Raw genomic sequence first — 25,903 nt, 5'->3', positions numbered from 1 at the left:
GAAGTTCAATTATCACCCTGGTCTTCTGGAGTATCCCAGGCAGAGTCCCAGGAGTTCAGCTTTTCAAACTCGAGTTCCTGGGTTCTGAAGGCCTTTTTTGAGAAAAGTACTGATGTTTATGTCAAGGTTGGGAGGCTTGAGAGGCACCAAGCAATGGGGAGGAAAGAGAAGACATCAACAAGCAAGGCAAGAACTTTCCACAGGCTCACACTGGATACAGCACCAGAGACAAAAAGCTGGGTGAATTTCTGATGTTTTCCTACAGAGGTTTGTTATCCAGTTGCACAGAGCCTACTCAGAATAAGGCTTTTTCAAGTCAACTCTTTTAATGTGAAGCCATAACTTTGTGGTGTTGCCTGATGCAAATCTCCACCGTGAGCCTTTGCTCTGGGTGTCTCTTTTGTAAGTCACATCTTCCAAAGAGAACATGGTGAAAATCTTGACTCCTTTCCCGAAGTCTGTGTCTTAACTGTTTACAAGGCTGCAGAGCTCGAGGTCAGGAGGCATTGGCGGTTCAGTGGTAGGATTCTCGCCTCCCACATGGGAGACCTGGATTCCATTTCCGGCAAATTCAGTGTCCTGTCTTTGTGCCCTGTGGTTTTTACATTTACTTACTGTGCCGCGCTAATAAAGAAAAAAAAAAGGAGCGGGGGGTGAGGAAACCACGGTATAGTCCTCGGGTTCTTTCCGTAGTGGAATTTCTTTTTCTTTTATTTATTTATTTTTGTTTGTTTGAGACAGAGTCTCAGTCTGTCGCCCAGATTGGAGTGCAGTTGCATGATCCTGGCCCACTGCAACCTCCACCTTCCGGGCTCGAGCGTTTCTCACGCCTCAGCCTCCCAAGTAGCTGGGATTAGAGGCACGTGCCACCATTTCCTGGTAATTTTTGTATTTTCAGTAGAGACAGGGTTTCACCATGTTGGCTAGGCTGATCTTGAACTACTGACCTCACATGATCCATGAGCCTCGGCCTCCCAAAGTGTTGGGATTACAGGTGTGAGACTGGCCCCAGGGCGGAATTTATCTAAGCAGAGATATGCAGAGACTCTCCTTGAAGCAGCCTGTGGGTCTGGTTGGTCTCTGCGTTTCTACATATTTGATTCTAAAACCGGCACGACTTTTATCGTCTCTGCTGCTGGATCCCTGCAGTACAAAGAGTCACCCGGTCACTGATTCTCTGCCTGGACCTTGGATAGACCAGTGGGCCACATCTCGCGACGGAGTGCGGCTCAAGAAATGACATTCCCGAAAGGAGAGAAGCAGTGCGGTTGGGCGGGCACACGCAGTGATGGGGAACTGGAACCCAGGGAAAGGGGAGGCGTGTGGGGAGGAACCCGCGTGCAGATGAGGGGAGCTGCGGAGAGGGGCCTCAGACCTTCCTGTCCAGGAAGGCCCAGTCTTTGGTGGTCTCGGCAAAATGAAGGATGGGCCCCGAGTGGAGAACAGCATGTCCCCAAAACTCATTTCTATCACCCCTGTTTGTTTTACACTCCACCAGGCAAGTCTTCTGTCCAAGGGTTTCTTTTTAATGCTTCTCTTGAAGCAGCATGGTGGGGAGGCCATGGCAGTCGTTAGCTCTGGAGGCCTGGGGAGGACACTCTGAAGAAGAAAGCCCCGTGATTATCCAGTTTCACCCTGTTTTCATCTACTCTTTTCCTCAGCGAAGCTTGTATGGGTCCCGATGTCACATCACAGCTGCTGCATTAGTGGATTAAGAGCCGCTGACAAATCTCTTTCGCGAAGGGGTAAGAAGGGCAGTTGGCCCAGAGCCATGGAAAGAGACGCAAGAGCAGAACCGAAAATACTTTCCTCCCTCTTGTTCTCTCTCTGCTATCGGTGAACATCAACCTTCCACACACACCAGTTCAGTACTGCCTCGGTCTCTACAGGAGGTTTACCAATTTTTACAGTTCCCCTAAGCCATGTTTTTTTCTCGCTTCTACAGTTCTTCCGGGGTTGAGTTTCAGGAGCTGGTCAGCAGTCCAGACGAGTTCAACATCCTGGTTCAAAACCATTTGTCTGGTTTTGCTACTAGGGTGAAGCTTGCCTCCTAGACCAGAGTTAAGACGTGTTCCCTGGGCTTCTATTTTCTAAAGAGAATTGGTACAGTTTCTTCCTTAAATGTTTGGTAGTGAAACCATCTAGACCTGGTGCTTTGTTCTGGAAAGTTGTTAATTGTTGCTTCAATTTCATTAATAGTTAGAGACCTATCAAGGTTATCTACTTCTCCTTGTATGAGTTTTGGTCAACTTTATCTTTCAAGGACTTGGTCCAATTCATCGAAGTTATCAAATTTGTGAGCAGAGAATTGTGCATAATGGTCCTCTACTATCCTTTTAATGTCCACGCGATCAGTAGTGAGGGTCCTTGTTTTCTTTTTCATATTAGTAATGTGTATCTTTTCTCATTGTTTCTTGGTTCACCAGCTAAAGGTTGATCTATTTTATTGACATTGGTCCTTTCAAAGAACACTCTTTAGGTTTTGTTGACTTTTCTCTATTGATTTCTGGTTTTCAATTTCCTTGATTTCTGCTCTAGTGTTCATTGTTTCTTGTCTTCCACTCACTTTGGACTTGATTTGCTCTTGTTTTCTTTGAGTTTCCTAAAGTGTAAGTTTGGATTATTGATTTTAGATCTTTATTTGTAATATTTAATTTTTTAAAATCCATGATTAGTTTACTTTCTGTGGAGTAATTTTTTTAGTGTAATAGAATTTTGTTCTTGTTAAAATTTCAGTTTTATTTTATGTACCAAGTGTACATGTGTAAGATTGTTACATGGATATATTGGACCCAGGTAGTTGGCATAGTTCCCAATAGCTAGTTTTTCAACCCACTCTCCCTGCCTTCCTACCTCATGGTAGTCCACAGTGTCTACGGTCCTCATGTTTATGTCCTTGTGAGCTCAGTATATAGGTCCTGCTCCTAAGTGAGATCATTCGGTATTTCGTTTTCTGATTCTGCATTAGTTTCCTCCAGATTATGGCCTCCTCCTCTATCCATGTTATTGCAAAAGACATGATTTCATTCTTTTTATGGGTGTGTAGTATTCCATGTTGTGTATGTATCACATTTTCTTTATTTAATCCACCACTGATGGGCACCTAGTTTGATTCCATGTCTTTGCTATTGTGAATAGCCTGGTGATAATCATAGGAGCGCATGTGTCTTTTTCTTTTAAAGATTTACATTCCTTTGTGTATATAACCAGTAATGAGATTACTAGTTGAATAGCAGCTCTGTTGTAGTTTCTTTGAGAAATTTCCAAACTGCTTTCCACAGTGACTGAACTAATTTACATTCACTCCAAGGGTTTATAAGCTTTCTCTCCACAGCCTTATCAGCATCTGTTGGTTTTTGACTTTTTAATAATGGCCATTCTGAGTGATGTGAGTGGTATCTCATTGTAGCTTTGATTTGCATTTCTCTGATTATTAGTGATGATGAGCATTTATTCCTGTGTTTGCTGGCTGCTTGTATGTCTTCTTTTAAGAAGTGTCTGTTCATGTCTCTTTGCCCACTTTTTAATGGAATTTTTTGTTGTTGCTGACTTTTTTTTTAAAGTTCCTTATAGATTTTGGACATTAGACCTTTGTCAGATTCACAGTTTGTGAATATTTTCTCCCATTCTGTAGGTGGTCTGTTGACTCTGTTGATGGTTTCTTTTGCTGTGCAGAAGCTCTTTCATTGAATTAGGTCCTACTTGTGAATTTTTGTTTTTGCTACAATTGCTTTTGTGGACTTGGCCATAAATTCTTTGCCACAGCTGATGTTGAGAATGATATTTCCTAGGTTTTCTTCTAGTTTTTCTGCTTTGAGGTCTCAGTATATATTGTGTCATTGCAATGACAACCAACCAGAGACTAAGCATTACAAGCCAAGAAAGGGAACTTATTGGTGACCAGGAAAAAAGTCCAACAAATGAAAACTAGTAAAAGAGATCCCTGGGTGTCTTTTACTGTAAAGCGTGGGGCATTGTTGTCTATGGAGTTCAGCAAACTTTTTCCGTAAAGGGCCAGGGAGATAGGAAGTGTTGTAGGCTTGTGAGCCAAGAGGCAAAATTAAGGATATTACGTAGGCGCACATATAACCAGGAAGAAAACAAATTTCTATACCATTTTCATTGATGAGATTCTAAACTAACAATAGCAACTGAGTAGAACTTTTCAGGTGGTAAATGTTCTTTGCATTGAGAGCCTAGGCTCAGCTTTCCTAGGATCCCTGGTACAGTCCTCCCTTTCCACCCCTCAGGCTGTTTCCTCCCTGTTTTCCTCTGAAGAGTTCCATACAAAAGACCTACTACTCTGAGAAGCAGTGAAATACTCCTGGGGCCCACCAAAGCCACACAAGTCAAGGAGTGGATGGCCTTGCCCTAGCTATGGCTCAGATCACCTTTGCAGGATGACATCTTGTTGGGAGATGGTCATCAGAGCCAGGGCCATGGAAGATGCTGTCGGGAGGAAGAGAGGACTGGTGCCCAGGGGGAGAAGTAGCCAAGCAACTCTGCATTCAGCCTCACAAAAATTTCAAGGGGATGTAGAAATGGGGACAGGGTGAATGGAAAACTCTTTCAAGCAAGGTTTTGGGGTCCTGAACTGATCTCTGTTTTTCCTCCTACAACCTGCCACACATGCTATTTTCTCACTTCTGTGGATGGAAACTGCATCCTTCCATATGCTCAGTCCAAAAATCTTTGAGTTTTCTTTGACTGCTGATCTTTCCTTCACACCCTATAGCTGTTTAGTCAAGAATTCACATTAAGATGAGCAATCAGGTGTGGTCCTTAATCCACACCATCCTTTCCCCCGAGTTTATAAAACTTGTAAAGCCATTGTCCTGAAAAAGACAGTAGGATTTCCATGAAATTGCACAATTTTAATCCTTCCTGGCTACATGACTCATATAAGAGCACTGCCTCTGTTTGCTACCATTTCCCCCTATTTTTATTTCTTACCTGTTTGACCTGCATTCTTTCCCATAAGCCAGGCACTTCAGCTCAAGTGTGCTTTCCTAATCATAGAATTAGCAATAATAGCAGCCTTACCAACAACTTCTTCCTGGCCCCACCACCAGGCAAATGTCACAGGATTTAATAGGTAAAGAATTGTAGGATCGCTGGGCATAGTGGCTCATGCTGGACATAGTGGCTCATCCCAGCACTTTGGGAGGCTGAGGCGGGCAGATCACTTGAGGTCAGAGTTCAAGACCAGCCTGACCAACATGGAGAAACCCCATCTCTACTAAAAATAAAAAATTAGCCAGGCATGGTGGCACACACCTGTAATCCCAGCTACTTGGGAGGCTGAGGCAGGAGTGTTGCTTGAATCCAGGAGGCGGAGGTTGCGGTGAGCCTAGATCATGCCACTGCTCTCCAGCCTGGGCAACGAGAACTAAACTCCATCAAAAAAAAAAAAAAAAAAAAAAATCATAGGATTGTCCCTATTGCTTGGTTTTATAAAATGAATTGTTTTCCCCTGAATTCATATGTTGAAAGCTTAACCCCCAACTTGACTATATTTAGAGATATGGAGGTAATTAAGGTTAATTAGGCCATACAAGTGGGGCCCTAATCTGGTCAGAATGGTGTCCATATAAGAAGAGGAAGGGCATCAAAGAATCTCTCTTTTTCTCCACATAGGCACAGAGGAAAGGCTGTGGGAGCACAAAGCAAGAAAGTGGCCTTCTGCAAGCCAGGAAGAGAGGCCTCCTCAGGAACCAGCTCTGCTAGCACATCGATCTTGGACTTTTGGCCTCCAGAATATTGAGAAAATAAAAGTCAGTAGTTAAATCAACCAATCTTCGGTATCTTTCTATGGCAGCCTGAGCTGACTAACACCCTTGGTAGGTGGGCGGCATTCACCTTATTGGGCTACATTATGTGAAGTTAAAGTACCTTTAACAATAGATACCATCTAATTTCATTGTATAGATATTGTGTCTTTTTTTTTTTTTTTTTTTTTTTTGAGACGGAGTCTCGCTCTGTCACCCAGGCTGGAGTGCAGTGGCGCGATCTTGGCTTACTGCAAGCTCTGCCCCCCAGGTTCACGGCATTCTCCTGCCTCAGCCTCCCATGTAGCTGGGACTACAGGAGCCCGCCACCACGCCCGGCTAATTTTTTTTTTGTATTTTTAGTAGAGACGGGATCTCACCATGTTAGCCAGGATGGTCTCGATCTCCTGACCTCGTGATCCGCCCGTCTCGGCCTCCCAAAGTGCTGGGATTACAGGTGTGAGCCACCGCGCCTGGCCGATATTGTGTCTTTTGCACTGATATTGCCTTTTTTAATTGTATGTATATTGATGCCTGGGCCTAGCATTACAAGACCAGTCAAAACGGGAAGAAAGAAAAGAAGGGGGAAAGATATACCAAGTTCCATAATTGCATCCTCTACCCACACCCAGTTCTTAGAATCTTTTCCAATGGAGGCTGCACCTTGTGTACACTCAAATTCAATCTGAGCACACAATCATTTAGACAACCAAGGCAACTTTTCCAATTTTTAGCATCACACGCTTGAGGAAACAAGTATTTCAATCACTAATTTAAATATTCATTGAGATAATTATTCTCAGGTTGATGAAAAATGTGGTGTATCCATGTACTGTTGCCTTCTTCTGGGTAAAGAATGTTATCTTTACTCTGCTGGCTCACATTTGACCAGAAACTGGAGCCCCAGCAAATCTTAGTAGCTACTCAGGAAGCCTATTTTAAGATAGTCCCAAAATCAAATTTGTTCTAAGACTAGTATGCTGATTGAAGAGAAAGAGCCTCATGACAAAAATTCAATTAGAGCTGTGGGTGACAGTTGCGTGTTTCAGTACTGGTCTGGGCCCAGATTTCCTGTGAGCACCTAATGAACAGGCTCATTTGCAGGGATCGTCAAGGTGCTCACTATGTCTACCTTAGAGCCTCAAAAGAAGTGATTGGCTAAAAGAATTTGTGTGGTATCCTGAAGGGAAATTAGTCCAGAAATAGAGGAAAAGATAAGGATTTTATAAACAGACATGTGATTCAACAGTTGTTTAAGATGTAGAAAGCTGCAAGAGACAGTTGTTCCCACTCTAATGACAAGAAAAAGCTGTGTGGTCTGTAAAATCATGTGTTTTGATCCTACCAGAGAGCTGAAGTTGCAAGGCCCCTGAATCATCTGAAGTCCAAAGCATGAGACACCCCGCTATAGAAGGACAAACACATGAAACAGTTCATCTTTGACAGATGGAAGGAAAAGACGGCAGCCATAAATGTTGGTTGGAGAAAAATCACTGGAGTTTTCATCATTTCTTAAAGGCCAAGTGTGAACTACTGTGAAAGCTTAGAATCTCTGAGAGTCCCAGACACATAGCATGTTTTTGCCCATTTGCTGTGTCTTTCCTCCCACGTCCTTAGTGCTGATAAGACATATGTGGCAGGGAAAGAGAATTTCTCAAGCTTGCCACAGTGGTGTAGGCATAGAAGTCATGATCGCATGATCGACCACCACCAGAGTACAGGCACAAAACCTGGTTGCTTCTCTCACATAAACCAAAAGGCATCTACCACTGATGTTGGAGCTAGGAACCTGTCCAACCGTTGGCCCCAGTGACAGGCCAACTGCTGAGGTAGGGTTAGACACAAAATCTGTCTATATTGGACAAGGGGAAGAGACTTGCTCTTGCCCAAGACTTCCCATCATTGAAAGGTATAGTTCCACTACCCCAAGGGGATGTCACAGGAACACTAGGACTCAGGCATCCATGGCCTGAGGCTTGGTACACTTTCAATGCAATCAGTAATATGAGTTGTTTTCAGTCAGTCATTTGAGTTGGTTGCAGACCCTTTCCTTTAATGAGGAAAAACTGTGATGTGGGTACAAATTTTCCACGTTCAGGAAAGATTGGCCTTGTCCTTAAGGATATTATATTGATTGGATTTCTCTCAACCTCCTTTAGTTGTGTTTACCATTATTAAAATTAAGTGACTTTCACTTGGATGAAGTGGTAATAAAAACAGGTTGTGAGAATTCCTAGTGATTTTTGATCCCAAGCCTTGTATCACTGTTGGGACTTCATGTGTGTACTTGAAAACCAAGCATGCACAATTGTTGCACTGGTTTGAAGATTTTAATGGTGAAAGCAACCTAATCAGTAATCAGTACCATATCTAGAAACCAATCTTGGAAATATGTGATTATGCTCTTTTAAAATAGCTGAAAAGCAGGCCGGATGTTCTGGCTCATTCCTGTAATATCAGCACTTTGAGAGGCCGAGGTGGGCAGATCACTGAAGGCCAGGAGTTCAAGGCCAGAAGCCTGGCCAACATGATGAAACCCTGTCTTTACTGAAAACACAAAAATCAGCTGGCCTTGGTGGTGCCCACCTGTAATTCCAGTTACTTAGGAGGCTGAGGCAGAAGAATCCCTTGAAAATGGGACTCGAAGGTGAAGGTTGCAGTCAGTTGAGATCCTGCGACTGTACCCCAAGCTGGGTGACAAAGGGAGATTCTGTCTCAAAATAAATAAATACATAAAATAGCCGAAAAGAAATGACTGTGTGTTTATTCTCACTTTGTTCTTGTTTTGTTATATAGTATTTAAATAAAAGATTATTTATCCTCATACTGAATTTCCAAAAGTGATATTTGCAGTTAACATTTTGTTAAATGTCGGAGAGAAAATTTAATTGTCTTACTTTGAAAAGTTTGGCATAGGTTCTGTCACATTTTTGAGGCTTTCAGTCACAGTTCTATCATTAGAATGCTGGCAACTAGTTACATGCAAGGAGTATCCTAACCACTTTAATACAATGGTTTGAAGTGCTACAGGCAGTAACTACTGGACACCAAATCACAGTGTTTTTATTGGTGACATGTTAGAGAGTAATAGAAGTTTCTGCATTACAAATGTCCTATTAACTAATCCTTGTGCTATTAGCTTACAGGGCTTTGACTCCTGGGTCTGAAAAAGACACCTACTCCTGCTAAATCTTGAATATTGACACCAATCAATGCCTCATCTTCAGACCCTGGGGAAGATGACAATCAAAATGAACTTCTTTCATGAGAAACGGAACCAGAAGTTGAAACCATTTAATCCCTCTAGGCCCAACAATCCCACCTGCCCCCTTTTCCACCTCATACCCCCTCTTCTTCTAGACACAAGAGGTAGGCACATGAGAATTGTAAGGCCAGAGTTTGAGGGATAAGTTTAGTATAGAGACTTTCTTTTCTTTCTCTTTTCTTTTCTCTATTCTTTTCTCTCTTTCCTTCCTTCCTTCCTTTTTACTTTCTTCCTTTTTTTTTTTTTCTTTTTTACATTTTTGGTAGACACAATGTTTCACCATATTGCCCAGGCTAGTCTCAAACTCCTGAGTTCAAGCGACCCACCCACCCTGGCCTCTCAAATTCAGAGATTTTCTGTAAATTAGACATTACGCTCAGAGGCACACTGATGCGAGGCCAGCAACTGGGCCTGTGTATTGGAATAACAGGGTTTTCTAGAGCATTCATCTGCTTTTTCAAAGAAAAGTATAAAAGGTCATGAAAGATTTTTGAAACTCTTACCTTATGGTTAAACTGATTATAATTAAATTTGTGTATAAGGTTTTATTAAAATTATCTTTAACATTTTAATACACCACACAAAGGTAAAATTTAGTTTTTTCTTTTGATCAAAATGTTTGTGTAATATTAATAATAGATAAAATATTTTTGCTTACCTTTTGGCTAAATGATTGACTATTTTAAGGTGACCTGTGATCCTATTTTGTGATATCAAGTCTCTGAAAACTTGGGTATTTGGCAAACTTTCTAAGAGTAAAATTTCCATATTAAGCCTTTTGGACCTCAAATTAACTTTTTGGATATTAGGTTCTTGAAGTCCAAGAAAGATATATTAGGCTTCTTAGGCTTATTTGTTATGCTAGAATTATGCAAGAAGCATTGTCAAATCTGAAGTGGTGTTTCACTTCCTTTGGGTTCTGTTGACACAGATGTGTTGTTAATGTGTGTTCCAGGATTGTATGAGATTCCTAGAGTTCTGATATGCTGTCAGTGATAATTACGATTATTATGTTAAATTGTGTGCCACAGAAGCAACCAAATTCCCTTGTCAACTGTGTCTATAACTATTGCTGTCTTAAAGGCTTTTGTCATCCACAATTGTTGTTTGCTTTGATTCTTCTCAAAAAGTGACTTATAATCAGTTACAGTCCAGGCCTTGGTTTTTTGGAGAAGTCCATGAAAAGGATTCTTGGATGCAGGTTTCAGATAACTTTGGAGATCGTGCCATTGAACTAAAGAGAAAATCTCCAAGGCACTAATAGAAAGGCTGATGTGTTCATAGAGATTGCTAGCCCTGTATGAAGCAGAGCAGAAGATGATTGCATGGATTAAACTAATGGAGGACTGAAATAAGTTTTTATGGCCTTTGTTTGTTTGTTTGTTTGAAACATTGTTTATTCTTCAGAGTCTGGAGAACTTTTTTTCTTTTGAGCTATTTGTAGCTTGCAACAATTGAGTAGAATAGTCTTCTAAACAGAATTTGAGGCATACTTTTCTCTCTGCGGAATTTCTCTAGAATTTGTAAACTGAATATTCTTAACTCATGACAATGTGTTTGTTTGCATAATTCAATAAGATTCTGTTTTCTTTTATAACCTGACACAGGTGGAGGAATTGGTAATTTTCCCAGGGCTTTGCCTGAAATGCCATTGTGAAATGTTCCAGCAAAGCCTCTTTAGGAGAGCCTATATGAACAATGATTCTTGCTGCACTTTGGGTAATCAGGCTAAGTATATGGGACTGAAGCTTCTTTTGCAGGTAGGTTGGTCCTGCTGTGTTTTGTCTTTAGTGGAAGTGGAGAACTGGAGAAAGGAAGATTCTGTTTCAGGAGAAACTACAGTATTTGCTTTCCTTCCTGGGTGAAAGTTTGATTCCTGGATGGCCATGCGGTCACCCATGGTGTGAAGCTGCTCAGGATGCCCCTTCTCTACATGACGCAGCCAGAAACATGAATGACCAGATTCCCCATGATTGAGGAAATGAGAAATAGAAAGTAGGGACTCAAACTGATGCAATAGTCCCACAGACAGTGTTTTTGTATAGACGTAGAAATGGACCCTTCTGGTCTTAAAGCTTGAAACTTACATTTGTTTTACCTGAGTTCCTTCCTCAGGAAAGGACCCTCAGGCCTCTCAAAAAGCATCTTAGACCTGAAACTTAGCAGATCACAGCCTCCAGACAATAAGATGTCAGACCCCTCACTCATCATGAATGCTTCCTCAGCCCTCCCTAGTTCCTCTTTTCCCACCCACAGTTACATTTCTTCCCTGCTAAATAAACCCCTCACTTCAGTTGATCAGGGAGATTAATTTGAGACTGATCTCCCGTCTCCTCAGCTGCAGCACCCATTTAATGCCTTCTTCCTTGGCAATACTCAACGTCTGAATGATTAGCTTTCTGTGAGCTGAGCAGCACGGCCTAGACCAAACACCTGGCCTTTCAGTAACAATACATGTACACTTTTAAAGACCACAATTAATGGGTCATGAGATATTGAGAAATTGGAATGGCATTAACTTGGCCAATTCTGAGAAAACACACTGTGCTTAAATGTTAGGGCCCTGCTTCCTGACCTTGACAGTATATGGTTGATTTTGAGTTATAGCAGGTGAGTATGGCCTGGTTTGAGTGTTTTATAGAAATATAAAACCTGGCTAAGTGCATTTATTTTAAATTCAAAAAATTTCCATTTCTGCTGAGAAAATTTTATTAAAACCAACCAACCAAACAAACATAGAAGTATATGAACAAGACAATGAAGGATTCACGGCTTCCCAATCTCATTTGATTGCTGTCTTCTGTTATATACTACAGGGAGGAAGGAGGCAAGGCGCCCAGGAAGTCCCATGTCCTGACCTGGCCTCCTTGGGCAAACAGAAAAGAGGGAAAGCAAAAAGAAAATAACAGAAATTTTGCAGAAATTTCATCTCTGGTCTGGGTGTGGTGGCTCACACCTGTAATCCCAGCACTTTGGGAGGCCAAGGTGGGCAAATCACTTGACGTCAAGAGTTCAAGACCAGCCTGGCCAACATGGCAAAACCTCATCTCTACTAAATTTACAAAATTTAACCAGGTATGGTGGCCCACGCTTGTAATCGCAGCTACTGGGGATTACAATCACTTGAACCGGGCAGACGGAGGTTGCAGTGAGGGGAGATGGCCCACTGCCACTGCACTGCACTCCAACCTGAGTAACAGAAGGAGACTCTGTCTCAATGCAAAGAAGGAAAGAAAGGAAAGAAAGAAGGAAAGAAAGAAGGAAAGAAAGAAAGAAAGAAGGAAGAAAGGAAGGAAGGAAGGAAGGAAGGAAGGAAGGAAGGAAGGAAGGAGAGAGAGAGAAAGAAAGAAAAAGAAAGAAAGAAAGAGAAAGAAAGAAAAAAAAAGAAAGAAAGAAAAGAGAAAGGAGGGAGGGAGGGAAGGAAGGAAAAGAAGGGAGGAAGGGAGGGAGAAGGAAGGAAGGAAGGAAAAGAAGAGAGAGAGAAAGAAAGAGAGAGAGAGAGAAAGAAAGAAAGAGAGAGAAATAAAGAGGAAGAAATTTCACCTCAGCATAGGAAACTCTATGAACAAGGCTTCAGGGGCTCTTCTCTGGCCCTAAACCCACAACGGATTTTTGCCTCATTTTCCGGGGTGCAAATGAAATGACAGAAGTCGATCAAAGGAGAGAGCGGAGAGAAAGCAAGAAGGATGGCTCCTTCCTGCTGCTCCACCTTCCTCAAGTGGAGTGACATGGGTGGGTGGGAACTATTGCTACTTATTAGGAATGCAGATGCGTTTAGCAAATTTGCATCGTGAGGTTCCATGGTGTAATGGTAAGCACTCTGGACTCTGAATCCAGCGATCCGAGTTCGAGTCTCGGTGGAACCTTTCTGTTTAATTAGGACGGTAATGCCCTGTTTTAGATCCTCCGCCGCCCCGGCCGAGCTCCCGCGGGACCACGGGGAAGAAGAGCCTGAGCAGCTCTGAGAGGCGAGTCTCTGACGGTGGGGCTCCCCCTCGTCCCGGGACCACGGGGAAGAAGAGCCTGAGCAGCTCTGAGAGGCGAGTCTCTGACGGTGGGGCTCCCCCTCGTCCCGTCAGAACCCTGCCCCAAGGAGAAGACGCCTTCGGACACTACCAGAGTTAAAAATGTTCTCTCCTGCTCTTCAGAGCACTTGGGATGAGGTTCCTGATGGGTCGGCCTTGGGAACTAACTAAGATGTCGCTCCAGGCACTCAGGACCATCGCTCTCATTTTCATATTTTGGGGCTGAGAGCGCTTACGAAGGACTGAAAAACACCGCAGTCTTTGAGGGGCTCAGTTTGGAGGACGAGCCGGGAGTGGGGGGTGAGAGGACGCCTTCTTGGCTCCTTGGAGTGGACTGGCAGGTAAGGAAACACAAATCCCGTTTCCTCTTGCAGGCTGGACTGCAGGGCCTGGGATGGAAAATTGGACAGTCAAAGAGTAACAATAGTTATGCAGAGGTAGGCTGCATGCATTAAAATTTGTTATCCCTAGAGATAAGTGTAGGAAGGGACCAGGGCTCTGCTGTTCACCACCAGCTTTGCAGCATACGGAAATGTGATAACAGAGTATAGTGCATAAAAAATCCATTCCTGTTTACAAAGAAGTGATCACAACCAGTTACAGGTTTCTTTGTTCCTTCTCCACTTCCACTGTTTCACTTGACTAGCCTTATAGGAAAAAAAAAAATCATTTGTAAATATTGTTTCAGTTGACCCTCAGCCCACCCATTCCCCACCCCCTGAAAGTAGCTGGACAACAGGTGTGCACCATGTGCTGGGCTAATTTTTGTATTTTTTAGTAGAGATGGGGTTTTGACATTTTGTCTAGGCAGGTCTGGAACTCCAGAACTCAAGTGATCCGCCTGCCTGGGCCTCCCGGCACCTCCCTGCTGGGATTACAGGCATGAGCCACCCCTCTTGGCCATCATTTGTATTTTGAATTTAAATATTTTGTAGTCGGCTGGGCACGGTGGCTCAAGCCTGTAATCCCAGCACTTTGGGAGGCCCAGACGAGCGGATCACGAGGTCAGGAGATCGAGACCATCCTGGCTAACCCGGTGAAACCCCGTCTTTACTAAAAAAATACAAAAAACTAGCCGGGCGAGATGGCGGGCGCCTGTAATCCCAGCTACTCGGAGGCTGAGGCAGGAGAATGGCGTAAACCCGGGAGGCGGAGCTTGCAGTGAGCTGAGATCTGGCCACTGCACTCCAGCCTGGGACACAGAGCGAGACTCCGTCTAAAAAAAAAAAAAAAATTTGTAGTCATTGCTCTTCAATGACTGGGTTTTGTTGCATGAGCATGATGGGGTTCAGGACATGCTACTCCAAAATATAACATCTTAGGGTATTGAATATTTTATGCTAAAGAAATTTGAGTAAACAACAGAAGCAGGAAGGTCACTGTCACCTCCCCCTCCCCTTCTTCCCTGAAGTCAATTATAAAACCCTTATGTGAGAGGTGCCCTCTCTGTACCCAAGGAAAGGTGATTCCTGGAGTGTGAAGACCCAGGGACACAGAGGAGCCTGAACACAGAGGCCCGGCTACATTTTCCCCAGTTGGTTACTGTTAGATCATACTTTTATTGTCTTATCATACTTCTCCATGACTATCCATTCTTCAATAAAACTACTGTTAAAATAACAAAAACAAGACAAAACAAAACAAAACCAAACCTGAGGTTTAGCTGTTTCCATGGGCTTTCATTTTCTTTGGAAGGCACTCCGGTCATGTAAATCTTACATTCAATAAATACACATGCTCTTCTCTTGTTGGTCTGTGTTTTGCTGTAAGGGTCTCTCAGCAGTGAACCTAGGCTGGGTGAGGAAAAGTCATATTTCCTCCCCTACATGTACAAATGTATTTCATTATAAAACTATAAACATTTTATTGGGGCAGATTTGAAGCAAGAAATTGAATCATTATTCCCCTGTGTATAAGCTGAACAGATGAGCTAATAAGCTCCCAGTTCCTCCCAGATAGAAATACTTCTCTAGCTCCTTCCCTGAAGCTCCTTGAGGGACAAACCTGCTGGAGATTGAGGGGCCTTCCTGGGATCTCCCAGCCCAGGAGGTTACTGCTGGTAAGAGGATTACTGCAGTCTCCCTGGGAGGGTGCAGGGTCACTGGAAAGTATCATGGCTATAACTTCCGTGCAACCGGTTTTCATCACATCTGCTCTTTGTGCAGTGTTGCAGGCAAAATACAAGAGCTAACATGCACATGAGTAACATATGCACATCATCAACCGTGCCTGAATCAATCACAAAGTGCCACATGTCACACACAGTTGATGATGTGCATATGTTTACTCATTTAGTCCTTACCTCAGGCAGAGGTCACACCGTCACCTTCATCTTCCATATGAGAAAACTGAGATGCACAAAGACATTAAGTGACCTGCCCAGAGTCACTCAGCCAGCAAAGGAGGATTTGAAAGCAGGAATTTGAAGTGAAGGCAGCCTGGCTCCAGAGGACATTCTCAGAACCACTGTGTTTATACTGCTCCTAATGAAATCACCCTTGCAAAAATTATGATAGTGAGAAAAACCTGGCATAGGAAAACTATGACTGTGAAAGAAATCTGACCTAACTGACTGCATCTTACTTCTAACCTCTGAGCTGCCCTTGTCCATTTCGGGGCATAGGCCAGGCTAACTATGAGAGGAGTTTAGTTCCAAGTCTAAGTCTGAAACAGAGATGATTACCTATTCCTGAGACAAACCCCTTCCTTTCTTGGTCAGACCTCCTTAGCAAAGCTAACAAATTAGGCATGAGATTGGAAATTATGGCTCAGGAGCCATGCAGCCAGAAGCCTCATGATTCCTAAGCTCCCCAACTGTGCCTTTATATAACATTATTGGTATCAAACCTAAGATTTGACAGGGTGTTCAAGGTATTTTTCAGACCCTGCCTTATGATGGACTCGCTGGCACACCCAGACCGGTAAACTGGCTCATCTGGTCCTGTGGCCCTCACCCAGGGACTGACTGACTGTAGTAAACAAGCTCTGACACTGTGATTTCATCCCCCAAACCAACCAATCAGCTTTGCCCATTCCCCAGCCCCCTGCCTGCCAGACTATCCGAAAAACAAAACAACAACAAAACCCTAGTCTCTGAATTTGGGGGGAGGCAGATTGGAGTAATAATAAACCCCTGTCCTGGTCCCTCAGCTGCCTCTGCTTTTATTAAATTCTTTCTCTATTGTAGAAAGCCTGCTGTTCTCAGCTCCATTGGCTTTTCTGGGCAACCAGCAAGATAAACCTATCGGGCAGTTACACTAATAAAAGAGAAACACAAATGGTAAGCAAGCTTGAAAAGAAATGTAAGTCTGTGTATTTCTTTTGAAGACACACAAAAGGAGGAGGAATGATGAGACAGGCAATACACTCTCCTAAATATTTTCATGATTTTCCTGCCTCCCCATTTCCTTTTTATCCCAACAACTGCTCCCCAGAAACCTTCAACTTAAACAGGGTCCTGCCAGAACTGGGTTTGTCCTTCTCTTTACATTTTCCTGTCACCTGCCCCACACCCCTTCCAAATCTAATCTGTTCTTTCACTTCCAGGTCACTGAGTTTTCCATTTAAAAATATAGAAGAGGCCGGGTGCGGTGGCTCAAGCCTGTAATCCCAGCACTTTGGGAGGCCGAGGCGGGCGGATCATGAGGTCAGGAGATCAAGACCATCCTGGCTAACATGGTGAAACCCCATCTCTACTAAAAAAATACAAAAAACTAGCCGGGCGAGGTGGCAGGTGCCTGTAGTCCCAGCTACTGGGGAGGCTGAGGCAGGAGAATGGCGTGAACCCAGGAGGCGGAGCTTGCAGTGAGCTAAGATCCGGCCACTGCACTCCAGCCTGGGCGATAGAGCGAGACTCCGTCTCAAAAAATAAAATAAAATAAAATAAAATAAAATAAAAAATAAAAATAAAAATATAGAAGATACAGAAAGAAAAAGATAACCAGTCATCCATATTCCCATCACCTGGAATTAAGTACTGTTCGCACATGTACATATTTGTCTTCCAAACAATTTTAAAGTTACTCTCACTTTTTAAAAACAAAATTATACATGCTTAGCATAGACCATACCACCAATACAGAAAAAGTGCAGATATGTAAAATTTCTGATCACCTTAAGTTCAAAATAACTTTTGTTAACATTAGGGCAACACTGATCGAGAGATGTTCTTCTGGTATATCTACAGATAGAAGAATGTGTATTTTAGCTAGACTGTCCCTCCCCACGCCCCCACAAAAGAAAAAATAGAACAATAAAGAAAGCTATATATATATGGGAGTTATTTTTTTATATATATATATCTCCACATATACATATATGCTTTTGTAAAATTGAGCCTAGACTGTACTTTTATTTTACAAATATTCCATTTAATAGTGCGTGAATTTAACTGAAGACAAAAAGACAGAAACAAAGGAATTCCCGAACTCTCAATCACATTTTGAGAGACTTTTCTAAAGGAATCTTCTAAAGCTAAACCTACATGAAACTAAGTAGAAGACATTATGATTTGCAGTGTTTTTTTGTTTCTGGTTTTTTTTTTTTTTTTAAGATGGAGTCTTGCTCTGTCACCCAGGCTGAAGTGCAGTGGCGTGATCTCGGCTCACTGCAACCTCCGCCTCCCAGGTTCAAGCAATTTTCCTGCCTCAACCTCCCAAGTAGCTGGGACTACAGGTGCACGCCACCACACCCAGCTAATTTTGGTATTTTTAGTAGAGTTGGGATTTCACTATGCTGGCCAGGATAGTCTTGATCGCTTGACCTCGTTATCCGTCCGCCTAGGCCTCCCAAAGTGTTGGGATTACAGGCTTGAGCCACTGTACCCGGCCCTTTTCTTTTTCTTTTCGTTGTTGTTTTTTTATTTTATTTTATTTTATTTTATTTTTAGTGTGGCATCACTCACTCTGTCACCCAGACCTGAGTGTAGTGGCATGAGCTTGGCTCACTGCAACCCCCACCTCCCAGGTTCAAGACATTCTCCTGCCTCAGCCTCCCGAGTAGCTGGGATTACAGGCACCCACCACCACACCCAGCTAATTTGTGTGTGTGTGTGTGTGTGTGTGTGTGTGTATTTTTAGTAGAGATGAGGTTTCACCATTTTGGCCCACTGGTTTCAAATTCCTGACCTCAGGTGATCCGCCTGCCTCAGCCTCCCAGAGTGCTAGGATAAAGGCATGAGTCACCGCACCCAACTTGCAGTGGTTTTCTTATTACTTTTTACAATCAAATTGATTAAGGCATTGGTTGAATATGGTACAATGCATCCATTTCAAATTTGATGACATGTCTATTACTCCAAAAGGTCCTCTTGTGCCCTTTGCAGTCAGTCCCCTCTACTCTCTGACTCCAGCAATCAATGATGTAGTTTCTGTCACTATATGGGTTAGTTTCACCTGTTCTAGAAATTCAGCCTGATGATGCCATACAGAACGCACTCTTTTCATCACTCGGCATGAGGTTTTTGAGATTCACCCATGCTATTTCATGTTTCCATGACTTGTCCCATCTTCCATTGGATGAATATATCACAATAGGTCCATTCACCTCTTGATGCATATGAACCGTTTCCAGTTTGGGGACTATTGTAAACAAAGCTGCTAAGAACAAGTTATTGTTGTGAATCTATGTTTTGTAAATTCCATTCGTTATTCTTTAGTATTAACTTATTTTGTAAAAGGATGTCACCTTCACAAGTGCAAAATTCATTCAAATGTTTTTTGAAAAAAGTTGAGGCCTGAAGCAGAAGTCTACACAATTTTCTTTATTATATTTCATAATTAAGGGGAAAAAACTTTATCTGGGATATTGTTTCCTATCAGCAAATCCTTAACATAAGCCACACACGATGCTAGCTGTACTATTAGACTATCTCCTGTAATCCGTGCAATAATTCTAATTGCACATTATTATTATTTTCCTGTAACACTTTCCAACTTGAAGCCTAGCAAATTGAAGGACGTGGCCCAAGATCAAACAGAAGGCAAGTGGCAGCGCCAGGACAGGAAGAAGGCCTTCCCAAAGGCAGGCAGAAGCTCACGTCTTTGTCAGAACCTCGGTATTTGTGATGCGCCTGGAAGCCAATATCCAAGCAGTTCTCAGCCACTGGATTGGTGGGCTGCTTTCGCTCAGAAACTCTTCGATCAGGAATCCCAAGCATACGTTAGTGATGCCGGTCCCGAAACAAGGGACATTTCTTAAACATTCTAAAAACCCGTTTGCTCATCAGTAACACAATGAAAGTTGTTTTCGGTCTTGGTTCATATATTTTATATTTGAGCAAGGCATTGTCGCTGCTGGGGTTAGAAGTAAATGGCTCGTCTTCCTCAAGCTAGATCAGTCCGTAGGACGTAAGGCTTCCACTCGCAGTGTCCAGAACAATTGCCGGGTGTCCTGTGAGTTCTAGCCGGTTTTCTTTGGAGCGGCGGATTTCTGTACCGCACCCGGATCGGGATGGCAGAGGCTTCTCGGGACAAGCGGATCTATGCGTGCCGTCCCCAGGGTAGCCAACAGAGGACACCATAGGCCTTCCCGCCGTGGTCCTCCTTGTCTTATCCGTTTGGGCCAGGTAGTTTCTATTGACCAGGACATTACAGATCAGAAGTGGGTGGGGTCAGAAAACACACCCTGGGAGAGGCTGGCAAAATGCCCAGAACCGCCATCACTAGGCCTGGGATTTTCTTCTGTAGTGGAATTCTCGTGATCATGTAATGCAGGGACAAAACCAATTAGATACTTCTGGGAGTTAAAAGGAGATGAATTTACAATGCCATTTGAGAAGGGGTATTAAGGAAACGTCCGAATTTGCCAGGGTACTCATGCGTGTCAGGTGTAAACCGCAGGTTGAGAGAGCTAAGTATTTTCTGTCCATGAAGGTGATAAGCGAGGGCTTGAAGAAAGAGGGACGGGGGAGGACACTGGCGCCAGAGATAGGAAGAGGCGGCTTGGGGTTGGGAAGGATGGGTCGGGGTGCTATTTAGAAAGTTGCCTGGCAATGGACGTAGGATGTGGAAGCGAGACATCAAACAAGAAGCTGTCACTTGAATGAAGTCTGAAGAAAGACTAGACATGTAAACGGCAGGAGATAGTGGACCCGGCTCCTCATAAACTTCCCGCCTTGTATTTCAGGGCGGATCGCAGCGCATTTTCGCAAAGACAGGTGAGACTGTGGTTCTGACCTGCGGGCCTCGGGATGAATTGCGTTAGGGCACCTGGGCGCCGGCAGACCTGTTCCACTCCACAAAGTAAGCGTGTTATGTATACAACCCAACGGGGACACTAAGAGCCCCAAAGGCCCTGCTTTCATCCCAAGGAACAGCGCCCGTCTGCGTAGTTTGTACCTGGCTCTATGAGGTGAGAACACATTCCCCGCTAGCACAGAAATCCTATAAACTCCTGTGGGGGCTGCGGTTAGAAGCAGAGTCTGTGTAAAAGGTGACTGGGGGCTAGGGGAAAACACGAAGATTTTTACACAGCGTGAGAATGCAAGACGCTGGAAACCATAGGACCAATCTCTACAATAAGTAGCCTCATGCAGAAAGAAAGATGTGCGGCCTTCGAGCTACTCAGCTTGTGTTAAACAGGAACATCATTGTCAAACAGGAACAGGCTGATGCTTCTTATTTCTCTTGCGGCTGGAACGACGCAGACTTATTATCACTTCGTATCTCCCCTCCATTTGGTCATAAGAATAACACGACACCACCGGGATTATACACCAATAAAAGCAAAAGGTAGACCTTCGCATACAACCTGCTTTTAGCACTACAGAGACCCGGGGAAAGCGCGAACGCAGTCCCCGACTACCACAAATTATGCAGTCGAGTTTCCCACATTTGGGGAAATCGCAGGGGTCAGCACATCCGGAGTGCAATGGATAAACCTCGCCCTGGGAAAACCACCTTCGTGATCATGGTATCTCCCCTGCCAGGTAAGTATGAGTTCACCCACCTCCGCCCTGCCACAGCTCCATACGCCTCAACCTTTATACACACGGTCACTTGTCCCCCCCGGACTCCAAACGTCGCCCCCGCCCCGCCCCATGCCACTCCGAGTCCTCCTAGCCCTGACACACAGATGGGACTCTCACGTCCAACCGGCGGTCCTGGACTTGCTCCCAAAGCAGGAGACATCCTTCTTGGCGAAGTAGCGGCCCCTGAGCTGCCTCATCTACATAGGAATTGCCCTATCCGTGATGTCACCGACAGCGCCCTTCCCGGTCCCGTCTGCTCTTCCGCCCCACCCTCCGCCACTCAGCCGACCAACCCGCTGCGGGAGCCCGCGGAGGAAGTGACGCCTGCCTCTATCTCCTTCCCCTCCCTTCCCCGCCGCTGCTCTCTCCCAAAGAAGTAGGTTCTTAGCCTGTGATGCCAAGGACCCCTTTGACTGCCAGCTGGAGCCTGTGCTCTCTTCTTCAAATAATGGCTTTTAATGCGCAAACTAGAAAGTTTAGGATTACACAGAAAACGGGTTCTTTTCACATACGCTTATCCTTGTGATGTAGCTTTCTGCTTGAAATTAGAAGTCGTTCAATATCAGAGAGAAACCGTATCTGTGAAACTAGACAGGCTGCTCAGATGACTGCAAACCAGCCATCCTTACTTGTTTTATCACTAGGAGTGTTATAAAGACGGTTGTCCAGTTTCATGAATCTTGTAGGTTTTTTTCAAATACAGCAATGTACAAAAATGTGCTGCCCCAGCAGAGCACACTGGACTCAGGCATGGTGCTGGAGTCGTTTTGTCATCTCTTCCACTGCCTTCTCTAGACCTTAGCGCTTACCTCATGTTAACACTTTATATTCTGCAAAGACAGAAACAAAGTCATCCAAATTTGGCAAACATATTTGGGGGAAATTTTATTTCAGGTGTTTAACTGATTACTTTTAATATGTAGACTACAACACCAAACTCTGACAATACTGCACAGACTTATTAATGGTTTCCACTCCATCTCTGCAAATCTATCAGGCAAGTTTTTCCTGCCCTTTACTTTCATATAAACTGAGTCATACAGTGTGTAGTGGGTTTGGGGGACAGGAGTGTTACTGCCCAACAGGTACACCTTGCCTGCTGCCTAGACAGAGCCAATTTTTTGACACAGGGGAATTGCAATAAAGAGTTATTTGGACAGAGCTGGCTGTGTGGGAGACCAGACTTTTATTTTTACTCAAATCAGTCTCCTCCAGCATTCCAGGACCAGTTTTTAAAGATAATTTGGTGGATGGGGGCCAGTGAGTTGGGAGATCTGATTGATCAGGTTGGAGATGAAATCACAGGGAGCTGAAGCTGTTGTCTTGTACTGGGTCAGTTCCTGCGTGGGGGCCACAAGACCAGATGAGCCAGGTTATCAGTCTAGCTGATGCCACCTGATCCATTGAGTGAAAGGTGGGCAAAATACGTCAAGCACTCATCCTAGGTTTTCCAATAATGATGTGATCTCCAGGAACAATTTGGAGAGGTTTAGAATCTTGCAGCCAGAGGCTTCATGACTCCTAAACTATAATTTTTAATCTCGTGGCTAATTTGTTAGTCCTGCAAAGGCAGTCTAGTCCTCAGGCAGGAAGGGGGATACTATCTCTCACAGCTAAACCCTAAACTAAGTTCCCCCCAAAGTTATTTCAGCCTGTGCCCAGGGATGAACAAGGACAGCCTGGACATTAGAAACAAGATGGAATCAGTTAGATCAGATCTCTTTCACCATGAAAATTGTCCCAGTTATAATTTTTGCAAAGGCAGTTTCAGAAGTAGGTTTGACTTCTTTCACTCAGTCTTATGTCTATGAATTTTTCACCTCATTCATATGGTTATTTGTTTCTGTGTGTATTATTTGTATGAATATACATTAACTTATTTATTCATTTGACTGTTGTTGAACATGTTGACCTAAAAGAAAGAGGCTGAAGCACAAAATACAATTTAGAGTTTACTTGAGCCAACGTGAAGACAGCTGCCTGGAAGACTCACACCCAAAGAACCTTGGATCTGAGCTCCTTTTGGCCTTTGTCACAAGCAGGTTTTTAAAGGTCAAAAGCGGGGACAGACAGTGGGCTGATAGAAAGTGCCTGTCAGGAATTCTCATTGGTTTACAGAAATAACACTGATTGGTGATTGGCTATATGTTGTTAAGTTATAGGGTATGGGGTATAGTGATTGGTGTGGCATTATTAGGATAATTTACAGCTACTTGAGGTGATAACAAGCAGTTTCAACAGATGAGTACACAGCTCAGTGCAGCTCAAAAGGAAGGAACAGGAAGGGGTTGACATCTCGGTTTAACATCTCTCTGGGCCTGATCATTTGAAAGGGCTCACATTCCTCAGATTTAAAAAGTTTTTTTAAATCTTTCTTTTTGAAAGCATTGATGATCAGAAGCTCAGTCAAGGTGTCCCTTTTTGCCAGAAAGGCTCATTCCCAGATAGTCCTATCTCAGGCAGGGGACAAGGGAGGAAAGGAGCCACCTCACTGAGGAATTTTTAAGAAAGCCCAAAAGTCCAATTGAAAGGGCATTACAACCAGACACGGTGGCTCACACCTGTAATCCCAGCACTTCAGGAGGCAAAGGTGGGTGGATTGCTTGAGTCCAGGAGTTCGAGACCAGCCTGGGCAACATGGCAACAAATTAGCCAGGTGTAGTGGCACACACCTTAGTCCAAGCTACTCAGGAGGCTGAGGTGGGACGATTGCTTGAGCCTGGGAGTTCGAGGCCACACTGAGCTAAGATCACACCACTGCACTCCAGCCCGGGTGACAGAGTGAGACTCAGTCTCAAAAAAAAAAAAAAAATGAAAAGAAAGAAAAAGGGCATCATAGAGTGGCAAAAAAAAAAAAAAAAAAGAGAGAGAGACAGAGGCCTCAGTGAAGTCTACAGTTGCTGTCACTTGTTGAATCGTCTCTAGTCTTCAGAATACCATGAAATTAGTTTTCTCAGAAGTAAAACAATGAGAAATACATAACAATTATGATATTGCACGTCATCATTCCATGCCTTTAGACATTTACAGGGCCATGGATGGTGATCTTTTCAAGAAACAAAAATAAACGCTGGTGCAGAACAGGGAAGTGTGCTATAATTTGAGTACATCAGCTTTTGGGCATTTAAACCATGGGTCAGAAATTTAGAGCAAGAGGGCAGGTTGGATCCTGATAGCAGGAGGGAGTGTTTTTCTTTTAACTTTCCAATAGCATCATGGTGTTTACCACTGTCGTTTCAGAGTGAACTAATTTTTTGTCTGGTTGGTTTTGTACTTTTTATTCTTATTATAATTACTTTTTGAGACAGGGACTCACTCTGTCTCCCAGGCTGGAGTGCAGTGGCAAGATCACAACTCAGTACAGCCTTGACCTCTTGACCTCCAAGGCTCAATGGCTCAGCCTCCTAAGCAGCTAGGATTACAGGCACACACCACCACACCCAGCTTATTTATTTATTTTTGGAGACAGGGTCTCACTCTGTTGCCCAGGCTGGAGTGCAGTCGCGTCATCAGGGTTCACTGCAGGCTTGAACTCCTGAGCTCAAGTCATTCTCTCACCTCATGATCCTGAGTAGCTGAACTACAGGTGGGCACCACCACACCCAGCTAATTTGTATATATTTTGTAGAGTCAGTGTTTCACCATTTTGCCCAAGCTAGTCTCAAACTCCTGGGCTCAAATGATCCTTCTGCCTTGGCCTCCCAAAGTGCTGGGATTACAGGCAGTTATTTTGACAATACGATTATGATGGGTTAAACTGAGACACGAGGCAGGAAGGTTAGGGTGAGTCAGAAAGATTTAATGAAACAGGTTTTGCTTGATATGACCCTGAGTTGCATCATGAGTGCAATCAGGAGGAATACAGGTAAAATTTAGCACAGGATGTGCCAATGGTCATTATGGCCAAAAGTGGTTGGTGGTTTAAGGTGGCGAACCCAGCACCTTGTTAAATTTCCCATAGTGCAATGGTTTGTGAGATTCTGATCAGAGAATTATCCCTCCCTGCTATAATCAAATTAATTAGGGACAGTAAAACAACAATCTGATCATAGGCATTTTGCTATGTATGTATGTATATGTATATACACATACACGCAATAGGACTAGTGTGTTGTATTTTTAGAGAATATACGTATAGGGTGATTTCACCAAAACCTCCAAGAGAGGACCCCTACACCTTAAAGGATCCCTAACAGTGTATGTATTCCAGTCAACAGAAAAAGAGACTAACTCTTTCAGGTGCAGTGAGCACTGGAATTGTATCTTGGGCAAAAGCGGACTACAACAGATGTCAGCTACTTGCCATCTCTGTCAGGAAGATTGCAAGTTACCTTTAAGTGAAAATCTCCACTGACAGATGTCCACCCTGGTAGGGTTGCCTTTTACAAGAGAAACATTAATCCATGTGTCAACACCCTTAAGTTTGCCGGCACAGATTGGTCAGTAACACTGTCGTGAGTCAGGTGCGGTGGTCCATGCCTGTGGTCTCAACTATTTGGAAGGTTGAGGCAGAAGGATGACTTGAGCCCAGGAGTTCAAGGCTACAGTGAGTCATGATTGTGCCACTGCATTCTGGCTTGGGGAACAGAATGAGATCCTATCTCAAAAAAATAACATAAAATAATAATACCCGATGTGGTCCCTTGCAACAGTCTTGGGGGGAATATTTTATCTGATGTTGTTTCCAGTGTACAACAACATCTCCAGGTTATAGGCCGTGATTTTTGATATTTTCTTCTCCCAGGAGTTCGTTATGAAAGGAATCCTTTGTTAATGTAGAGTTCTTAGTAAGTTTTGTGAGATCTTAGCAGTAATGGAGAATGTCAACTTTAAGAAGTGCAGATTCATAAGCACCTTCATCTAACCACTGCATGGG

At 43.6% G+C, this 25,903-nt stretch overlaps 2 non-coding genes across 2 annotated transcripts; one reads left to right on the top strand and one right to left on the bottom strand.

The window, feature by feature from the left end:
• The first annotated feature begins 12,827 nt into the window (after nt 1-12,827).
• Nucleotides 12,828-12,899, top strand: TRNAQ-CUG (transfer RNA glutamine (anticodon CUG)). The gene has a single exon. It is a non-coding gene; the product is annotated as a tRNA-Gln (tRNA).
• A 7,930-nt stretch (nt 12,900-20,829) lies between these two features.
• On the bottom strand, nt 20,830-20,993 carry LOC123570626 (U1 spliceosomal RNA). The gene has a single exon (XR_006694907.2). It is a non-coding gene; the product is annotated as a U1 spliceosomal RNA (small nuclear RNA).
• Nucleotides 20,994-25,903: the final 4,910 nt, after the last annotated feature.

The sequence above is a fragment of the Macaca fascicularis genome, chromosome 1 (genome assembly GCF_037993035.2).
Source record: "Macaca fascicularis isolate 582-1 chromosome 1, T2T-MFA8v1.1".
Lineage (NCBI taxonomy): Eukaryota > Metazoa > Chordata > Mammalia > Primates > Cercopithecidae > Macaca > Macaca fascicularis.
Note: the sequence above shows the minus strand (reverse complement) of the source record. Positions and strands in the feature narration are given on the sequence as shown.